The 8696-nt window shown below is 38.7% G+C and overlaps 1 long non-coding RNA gene across 1 annotated transcript; it reads left to right on the plus strand.

Moving 5' to 3' along the window:
• The first annotated feature begins 863 nt into the window (after positions 1-863).
• Positions 864-8222, plus strand: LOC132073961 (uncharacterized). Its single transcript, XR_009418549.1, has 2 exons — positions 864-928; positions 7411-8222. It is a non-coding gene; the product is annotated as an uncharacterized LOC132073961 (long non-coding RNA).
• The last annotated feature ends 474 nt before the right edge of the window (positions 8223-8696 follow it).

Below are 8696 nucleotides of genomic sequence, written 5' to 3' on the forward strand. Positions count from 1 at the left end.
CTCATAGTGGTGTTAATCAGATTTCATTTATTTTTATAGCATTAGGAACATTAACATTACCCTCTGGAAATGTTCCCCTTTCTATTTGCCCTTGGATGAGATATGTCCTGTATTAGGATAACTTTCTTCCTGAAGATAAATGTTCCCTGATAAAACAATAGTGTTAACCCGTAGAAACTGCAACATGAAATAAATGCAGTTGTCAAGTAAACTTTAAAGGGAGGAATTAAAATTAGAAAAAAAAAATAAGACAAATAAGAAAGAAGAGAGAAACTCAGTACGCATTAAAATACAAAGTATTGTTCTTTGCTGTCCCCAAAAACATTTATCTTCCTGGCTATCTTGCATGATTGAATAGCAGAAAAGTCACCTGAAATAATGTCAAATGACAAAGGATGCACTAGAATTGCAGGAAAATGTCTGTTCTCAGGAAGAGGGAGGAGAGATTTAGCTGTTCGTACCACAGCATGTAAAAGGATTCAGCATGAATTAAATACCCTCAAAATTTCTATGTGTGAACTACAGGATAGACTTCAAGTCTGAAAATATTTATGGGTACTTTTGTCTCTCTATTCATGTTTTGAAGCATGCTGGATTTAGGCTTCATCAATAGTTGAAATCAATGGACAATTCCCTGCTAATTCCACTGGGGTTTTCAACACCCTGACTTCAGGTAGGTAGGGGGATAGAATACAAGTAAATAAAGGTGGTATAGAAAGTAATCTTACCCCCTAAAGAGTTGCAGCTGTGTTAATTATTAAAGATTAGGAGCAGGCCTGACTTTAACAGGCCACGCCTGTAGCTAATGAGAAGAAGAGTGTTATAAAGGAGTGGATTGATTTGTTGGGGGGGAACTGGAGTCTGTTGGTTATTATGAGAGGAAGAGAGTTGCTGTTTGGAGGAGCTGCTTATGAGAAACATCAAGGAGGTATGAAACTCTTACCTAAGGAGACAACAATATGAAACCTTCGCAATATAATGACAGCACAGATAAACCCTCAAAATCTGCTTGTCACTGAAACACTTCTACTGCAGTATAAGAGGACTTTGCCAGGCAATGTCTATCTGCCTTCCTGTAATTCTCCTCCTTTCATGTTTTCATGGAGTCATAGTTTGGGTTGGAAGGCATCTTAAAAGACCATCCAGCTCCAACCCCCTTCTGTGGGCTGGACCCCCTGGTCTTTCACTAGACCAGGTTGCTCAAAGCCCCTTACATTATTTTCAAAATGTTCATAATTTTCATGTCCTCTGAACAAGACACTTTTATATCAAAAGTGATAAATGCATGAGATGTTCCATAAATAAGGGAAAAAATGAGGCTCACAAACAGTTGAAGACGATGACAAAGTACAAGAATTTGAGGTTTAGGTTTCTTCTAATATTTTCTTGTTTGTTTTTATAAGAAACAATATGCTTGCCTGCTTTACTCCACAAGGCATTGAAAATATCCAAAGCCTTTTTTTTCCTAGATATTTTTTGACCTTTTCTTATTGCTTGCCTTCTTGAAATATTGTCTTGATAATGAACCCCAGATTTAAAGGGAGTTGCCACTTACCCAGCCTTAATCTCATGCTGATATTCTCTGCTTGTGATTCTGATTTCTCAGGGTCAGTGTCATTAATGTTTCTAACTCTTCCCTGTTCGGCATCAGCTCCATTAACTTTTCCACAGATGGACAAAGGAAGAAAGATGTCCATTATATGAAAACAAAACAGAAAAAAGTGCTGACACACAGAATTCAGTTGCCTTTCAGGCAACAAAATGATGCTTTGATGCAGTAAATATTTGCATAAATTTTTATGATTTATTATATCTGTGGATATGTAAAAAGTACACAGCTGTAGTTTTTTTACCACATGGGTTCTGCATTTCAGGATGAGGTTATATTTTGATGTTATAATGGAATAAAGTCAATGAAAAGAATAAGGAAGACTACTATCTTGGCTATGGGTTTGGTTTCACATTTTGGTGACAAATTTTGGTGTATTTCTCTGTTTTCAATTTTATCCCAACAATACTGCCCTTCCTGTCTTTCAGGAATAGTAAGAGAATAAAGTTCTTAGTGTGCTCCAGTTTGGAGGCAGGGAAGCCCAATATTAGTGCACACATAACTGCAGCCCTTGAAAATCTCTCCATGAGTGCTGGGGGGGATGCTGGATTTTTTGGGGGGAGAAATATTCGGAACAGCATGGGAAGAGCACACTGGTGTCTGGAGCAAGTCCTAGGGTGCACTTTCTCCAACTACTGCTGCCACCTTATATTCTATGTATTGGCAACAGCAAAAACTTAGTCTTTTGCAGATATTTTTGCTTTTTTTTTTTTTTTTTTTTACATATTTTTCTTTTAAAATACACTAGGCCTGTTGAGAAAAAGGTGCTCCATGTGCTTCCTCTGTAGGTTCAGCAGCTAAAACTTGTCTTCTTCTTGATAAAATACTGCAATTCAAAGGCAGTCTGTGGGAAAACCAGAGCTGGGTCTATCTATATACTGAAGCAGTTTGTGTGGCATTTGCCTAAAATCAATGCCTGCTTGTCTGATCCTTGCTCCCCTTAGCCAGGCATATGTCTTGGCACTGACACCAGAGTGAACTGGCTTTGGACTCCTATCCTGCTCTGGGAAGTTATCATTCATTTTCCTTAATCACATCTGCAGGAGTCTCTGCTCTGCTGTACCTCTGCTGATGAAATTTGATTGGCTTCTCCCTAGGTATTTTGATTAATTTTTCCTCATACTTTCTGACCTTTGCATCTCGTGACACAACGCAAAGAGGTCTGACTAGATGCCTTTCTGTGCCCTAAACCAGTAGTTTGGTGTGTGTTCGCTTTGTAGTTTCAGAGGAAGGATGAAGAAAGGGGGATGGAAAAGAGGTTGGGAGCTTTTATAATTATAAGAGCTTTTGGTAAGGCTTTAGCTAACCATTAAGTAAATATGTTTCTTATTTTAACCTCTGGAGTGCCCCAGGCCTCACAGGGATACTTCACATACATGGATTTTTTGTGGTAGGATGTAGGTCATGCTGTTGCACTGATTAGCATGGACTCTGCCTTTCAAGAGATGCCTCTGGGTGGGATGTTCTCCCAAGGAGTAACTGGATTAGTCACTAGGTCAAAGACTAAGTGCTCGGTCTTCGTTGTCTAGAAATTCAATACCTTGTCCCAAGCTGGAGCCATTGAGCTTAACAAGTGAACCCTTTCTGAGACCATGTCCAGCATCTACCTGTTCTGTGTTTGAGCAAGAGGCAAATTACTTCTGTGCACATTTCTGAGGTCGCAGCTCTTGGACAAAGTTGCTTCCAGGCCACGGCCTGGTAGGTTTTATCTCAGTGTTCACTGAATTTTCTGAGATAATTTATAAGCTAAAAAATCTCAAATCTGCTAAGAACTGAGATAGATAAAAAAAATAAAACAAAAAATAAAATAAATTCAGTTCCAGACAGAGATCTTAATACATTTCTGGCTATATGTTTTAAACTGCATTTATAGTGTAAAGGACATCTGCAAATAAGTACACACATGCACACACTGCACTAAGCTTCTTTTTCTCTTTTCCTACTTTCACAGTTAAGGGTTTTCTTCTCATTCCCCTCACCCTCTTTTAATGTCTTTTAAGAGAAAGATGCAGTCAGCAAAAAGCAGCATTCTGTGGCTAATGTGAATCAAGAAGGATGTGTCATGTATAATGAGACATGAATAGCTAAGGAGATTGCACAGCCTGTATCACAGACACATGGAATTGGATGGTGAATCCTGCTTTATATAGGTCAGCCACTTGCTAAAACATATGATCATATCCTTATTTCAAGGCTAAATGTGCAAATGGACATTTTATATCATCCTTATTCATTATAACCTTGTGGTTTATATTCTCTCTCTTTTGCATTTGCCTCCCACATGTATTTGTAGACCACTGTACTCATTCCCAGACTTATGCCCCCTTACAGCTTTACTCTTCTATTTAAAACTAATTTTCTTGTAGATGCATAATCAGGCTTGTGCATAATTCTCCAGACAAAGACTGAGGTGTGCCTGTGAATGGCATGGTCTTCCTTTGTGAGAAGCAGCTGATGTGACACCTTAAAATTCCTAATTGCTTTTCTTTTTTTTTTTTTTTTCTTTTTTTTTTTTTTGCCTATCCAAATCACTTTATTGGCTTATTTTTATTCTATATTGGAAAGATCTAATTCTCATTTGACATCTAGTGTAAATAAGTGAATGACAGGTTCTCTATCAATCCAAAGGTCAGGAACAGGCATCTCATGAACGTGATTAATTTTAGCATTTTCAGGTGAAAAAAAATCTCTCTGTGACTTTCTTGCTGAAACTCAACACCAAATACAACCTAAGTTAAAACGTAAGAGCTCAACACTCCTTGGTCAGCTTGATCACCCACATCTTTCTCAATAACATTTCATAGGAAAAAGTTGTTCATGTGTCCCCACACATGAAACAGAAACATTGCAGTGTTGTGGTGACAGTTCAGTGCAGTGAGAGTAACGCTGCCCTATCTAATTCATACTGATATCACCCACGGCTCCATGAGCTGCAGTTGAAGTTTTACTGACCTGCTCTGGGTACCTCCATCTCATAGACTGGCCAGGACAACCAATAATTAGATGGTTCTGCAATTAGGTTCATACAGTCTGTGCAATGTTATATGCAAAGATTGGCAAAAGCAAAAAATAGTTAAACGGGCACATCTCCATGCTGTAGTTACCCTCTGAGCTATAAAAAGCAGTGTTTGTGACTGAGGTAATGATTACAGGTGTCCTTACAACAGGGATATTTCTGAAATAGGATTATTAGCCCAAAGTGTATCTCTTTGCAAGGATTTTGTTTCCCTGAATCTTATGAGGAGCAGCTGAGGGAGCTGTAGCCATTTATCCTGGAGAAAAAGAGGCTGGGGGAGAACATTATTATTCTATAACTCCCTGAAAGGAGGTTGTTGTGAGGTGCAGGTCAGTCTCCTCTCCCATGTTATAAATGACAGGACAAGAGTAAAAGGCCTCGAGTCGCATCAGGTGAGGTTTAGATTGGATATTAGGGAAAAATTCTTCATGGAAAGTGTTGTAAAACATTTAAATGGGTTGCCCTGGTAGTAGAGTCACCATCCCTGTGTGTTCAACAAGTGTGGTTATGACACTTGATGAGGTTCAGAGGGGAACTTGGTGGTGCTGCTTGGAGTTGACAGCTGGACCTGATAACCTTGAAGGTCTTTTCCAGCTCTAATGATTCCATAATTCTACAACTCTATCCCTGCCCAGAGTGGTTGTCACCTTGTGTCCCGTGAAAATACTGTATATAGGCTGTAGTGGCTGTCCTTCACTCTGGTAGTGTGGTGCTCTCTGATTAAATTGAGTGAACAGCTCTCCCTGTGCCATGGATGTACTTTAGGAAATCAGTCATCTGTCCTGAAAGAGGAGAGAGCTTAGAATGGGGGCTTACTGAGAGTTTTCTTCCTCTTGCCCCCCTCCCCACATTCCCACACCCCTTTAATGGCTGGCACAGTGCAGCCTGAGAACTGGTAAATCAGTGGTAAGTGGTATGGAATGGTACATCAATTTTAGAGTCACCTGACAAGAGTGGAAGGTGGAGAAAAGATTCCTTGTCCTGCTTGTTGCTTATGTGTCTCATGCCTTAATGCAATGGTGTGTATTAATGTGGAATTAATGGAGTTAAAACAACAAAATTCAATTTAACCCTACATAGCAAATTAAATTATTATACTTGAATTAATATTGTCTTTCTTGTATTATTACAACCTTTTATGTACATAAGTTAGTCTGAAAAGTGGGATTTGAGAACTTGGCCTTTTGCAGCAAAGCAATGCTCAAGGCTTGAGCATTCATATGAACACTGTGTGCCCCTTAAATCTAAAAATAACCCTTTTTCCATATAGCTTCTCACCTATTCGTATTTCTTAGAATTTAATTTTCCCTCCTCCTGTTACCACAAGGCCGCCCACTTCTTTCTATCTGTACTCTTGTCTACAAGTGCTGGTGCCAAACACCATTGATTATCTCACTCCTTTAGTAAGAACACACATTTTCATTCCCACATAATCTGAATTTGCTATGTATACAGATTATTAGGAATCATTTACACAGAAATAAAGACAGGCAAATATTGCTACCTTAACCTTCCTTTAAACAAAAGTGAGGAGGAGGGGGTATTTGTGTGTGTGTGGCAAATTTGATTTTTCCCAAAGGCTGAAGAAACTCGAAAATACTAAATTAAATTTCCTTTGCTCTTCAGGTTTTCATTATTTCTGTTCAAAACCAAAGTTAATCGTGATTGTTATCAATTGCTCAGCATGGAGAAGAGAAGGCTCTGAGGAGACCTTATTGCAACCCTTCGATATTCAAGAGGGAGTTATGACAGGGACTTTTACAGAGGTTTGTAGTGACAGGAGAAAGTGCAATGGTTTTAAACTGAAAGAGGGTAGATTTAGATCAGACAAATGGAAAAAATCCTTTGCGATGAGAATTGGAAGGAACAGGAGCAGGTTGCCCAAAGAGGCTCTGGATGTCCTAACCCTGGAAGCATTCAAGGCCAGGTTTAACGTGACTTGGAGCAACCTGGGCTAGTGGTGGTTGTCATTGCTGGTGGCAGGAGGGCTGGAATTGGACGAACTTTAATGTTTCTTCCAACCCAGACCATTCTGTGATTCTCTCAGTCTATGATTCTGAGATTTGAGACTTCTCCAGTTCACTATTTTTCCATAACTCTCCCTCTTTCAACAACAAGATAATTGAAAAGTTACCTTTGCTGTGGGTTTTATTTTTAGTCTGTAAATGAGATAACACTACATTTGTCTTCCTTATTCATTCTTTCTATATTTATTATTTCTTTATTTCTCTCATTTAAAGTCCATTTTCCCCTCTAGTTATGTACAAAATTATCTATATTAATTTCTTGTACCTTAATACTGGTTGCAGTTTTCCTTAAAACACCTGATTTCATTACAACTGCTTGAAAAGCAAGTATTTCTCCAAGAATTTTTATTTCTGTGACATAGTTCTAAATTTGAGCTAAAAATAGTTTGTAACAATTGAAAAGGGGAAGTAGCTCAGTGGACAGTTTGACTTCTCAATAGGAAACTGTTGTCTTGTAGGGTAAAGTCTAAGATTATAAATCCATTTTTGATAAAGAAGTAAGTTTCAACTTTAATCTTGAGCTCTAAGCAGATACAAAATGGTTCTTGCCAATACATCATACAAGTTCACAGGTAAAATGGTATATTATTTTCAGATATGAATCTTTGCAATTTTACACATAGGTGAAGGAAAAATATTACCCATCTGATGGAGGATACCTGATGTTTACAACCTAACAAGCGCATTGTAAACGTTGCTTTGTGTCTTTATTTCCTATTTAGCACTTCAACCAAAACTGGCATCCATTGTCGTTACAGGGAGGTCACAATTACATGTTCTGGGTCATAACAACACTTTCCACCTTCAAAGCACCTTGTGAACGATCTGAGTGACAGTCTTGTGAAGCAAAGCAGCATAATAATTCCAGAGTTAAAATGGCTTAACTGAGGAAAAGAGATTTGAATATTGTCACACAAGCACAGGCATTTCCAAAGACATGTCAACCTATCTATTTTGGACCATTTTTCTCAAACTGGGAGGAATCACACTCTGGAGCTGCCTGTCTCGTGACCCAAGTGACTCATTACCAGAGCTGGGATTATGTTGTCATTAATAAGATCTGTTATAGATGGCAAAAGTTTCCTCAAATAAGAAGGATTTATGTTAAAACATGGTAAGCATATTGCATGTTTCAGAGCAAACCAGTACTCAAGAGAAAAGAATGTCGAAAGAGGGAATTCAGTATAGCATAAACACGCACAGAGAATTAATTAATTCTTTTTCTAAATTTATTCTGCTATTCTCGGGCAGGGTAGAGAGAAGAAAGCTTCATCCTTTCCTTGGAAAAATAAAAAATGCTAAATTGTCATCAAACTTTCCCTTTCAAGAGTGTTCTTCAATGAGTTCAACTTTCATTCACTGTTCAGCTTTGAAGGTTTGGGATCATGAATGATTCTGAAACCCTCTGGGACAGGTTGAACAGTGCTGATCTGAACCAAGCAATAAGTGCAAAGTGGTGTCCTGTGAGCCACCCCCAGACATTACACAGCATGAAAGTGACTCAGAACTTCAGAAATGTCTTCATTCAAAGCAGTGGGAATGCAAACTCTGCTGTGTGGAAAATGAAAAATATCTAGTAACATCTTTTGACTGAAATACTTATTTTCTTATTATAGCCTGATGATTGTCTCATTATATTCTGAAATCTGCACACCACTATAATATTTCTACACCCCACTGCAGTGTAATCCATAAAAGAATAAGTGCTCAATCATGCTTCAATTCATAATCAATGGAGTAACCTAATTGGATAGTTGCACTAAAAGAATCATGGCCAGCAAATCAAGGCAGGTGCTTCCCTCCCTTTACTCCTTTCTTGTGAGACCCACCTGAAGGGCTGTGTCCAGCTCTGGGCCCCCCAACACCAGAAACCTGTTGGTACAAGTCTGGAGGAGAGCCACTGTGTTCATCACAAGGCTGGAACACCATTCCACAGGCTGAGAGGGTTGAGGTTGTGCAGAAACAGAAAATGGAACTGTTTTTTCAGGAGTACATAAAAAAAAACCTTGCCTCCCAGGTTCTCTGAAAATTTGCAGTCCCAATC

The sequence above is a fragment of the Ammospiza nelsoni genome, chromosome 5, assembly GCF_027579445.1.
Source record: "Ammospiza nelsoni isolate bAmmNel1 chromosome 5, bAmmNel1.pri, whole genome shotgun sequence".
NCBI lineage: Eukaryota > Metazoa > Chordata > Aves > Passeriformes > Passerellidae > Ammospiza > Ammospiza nelsoni.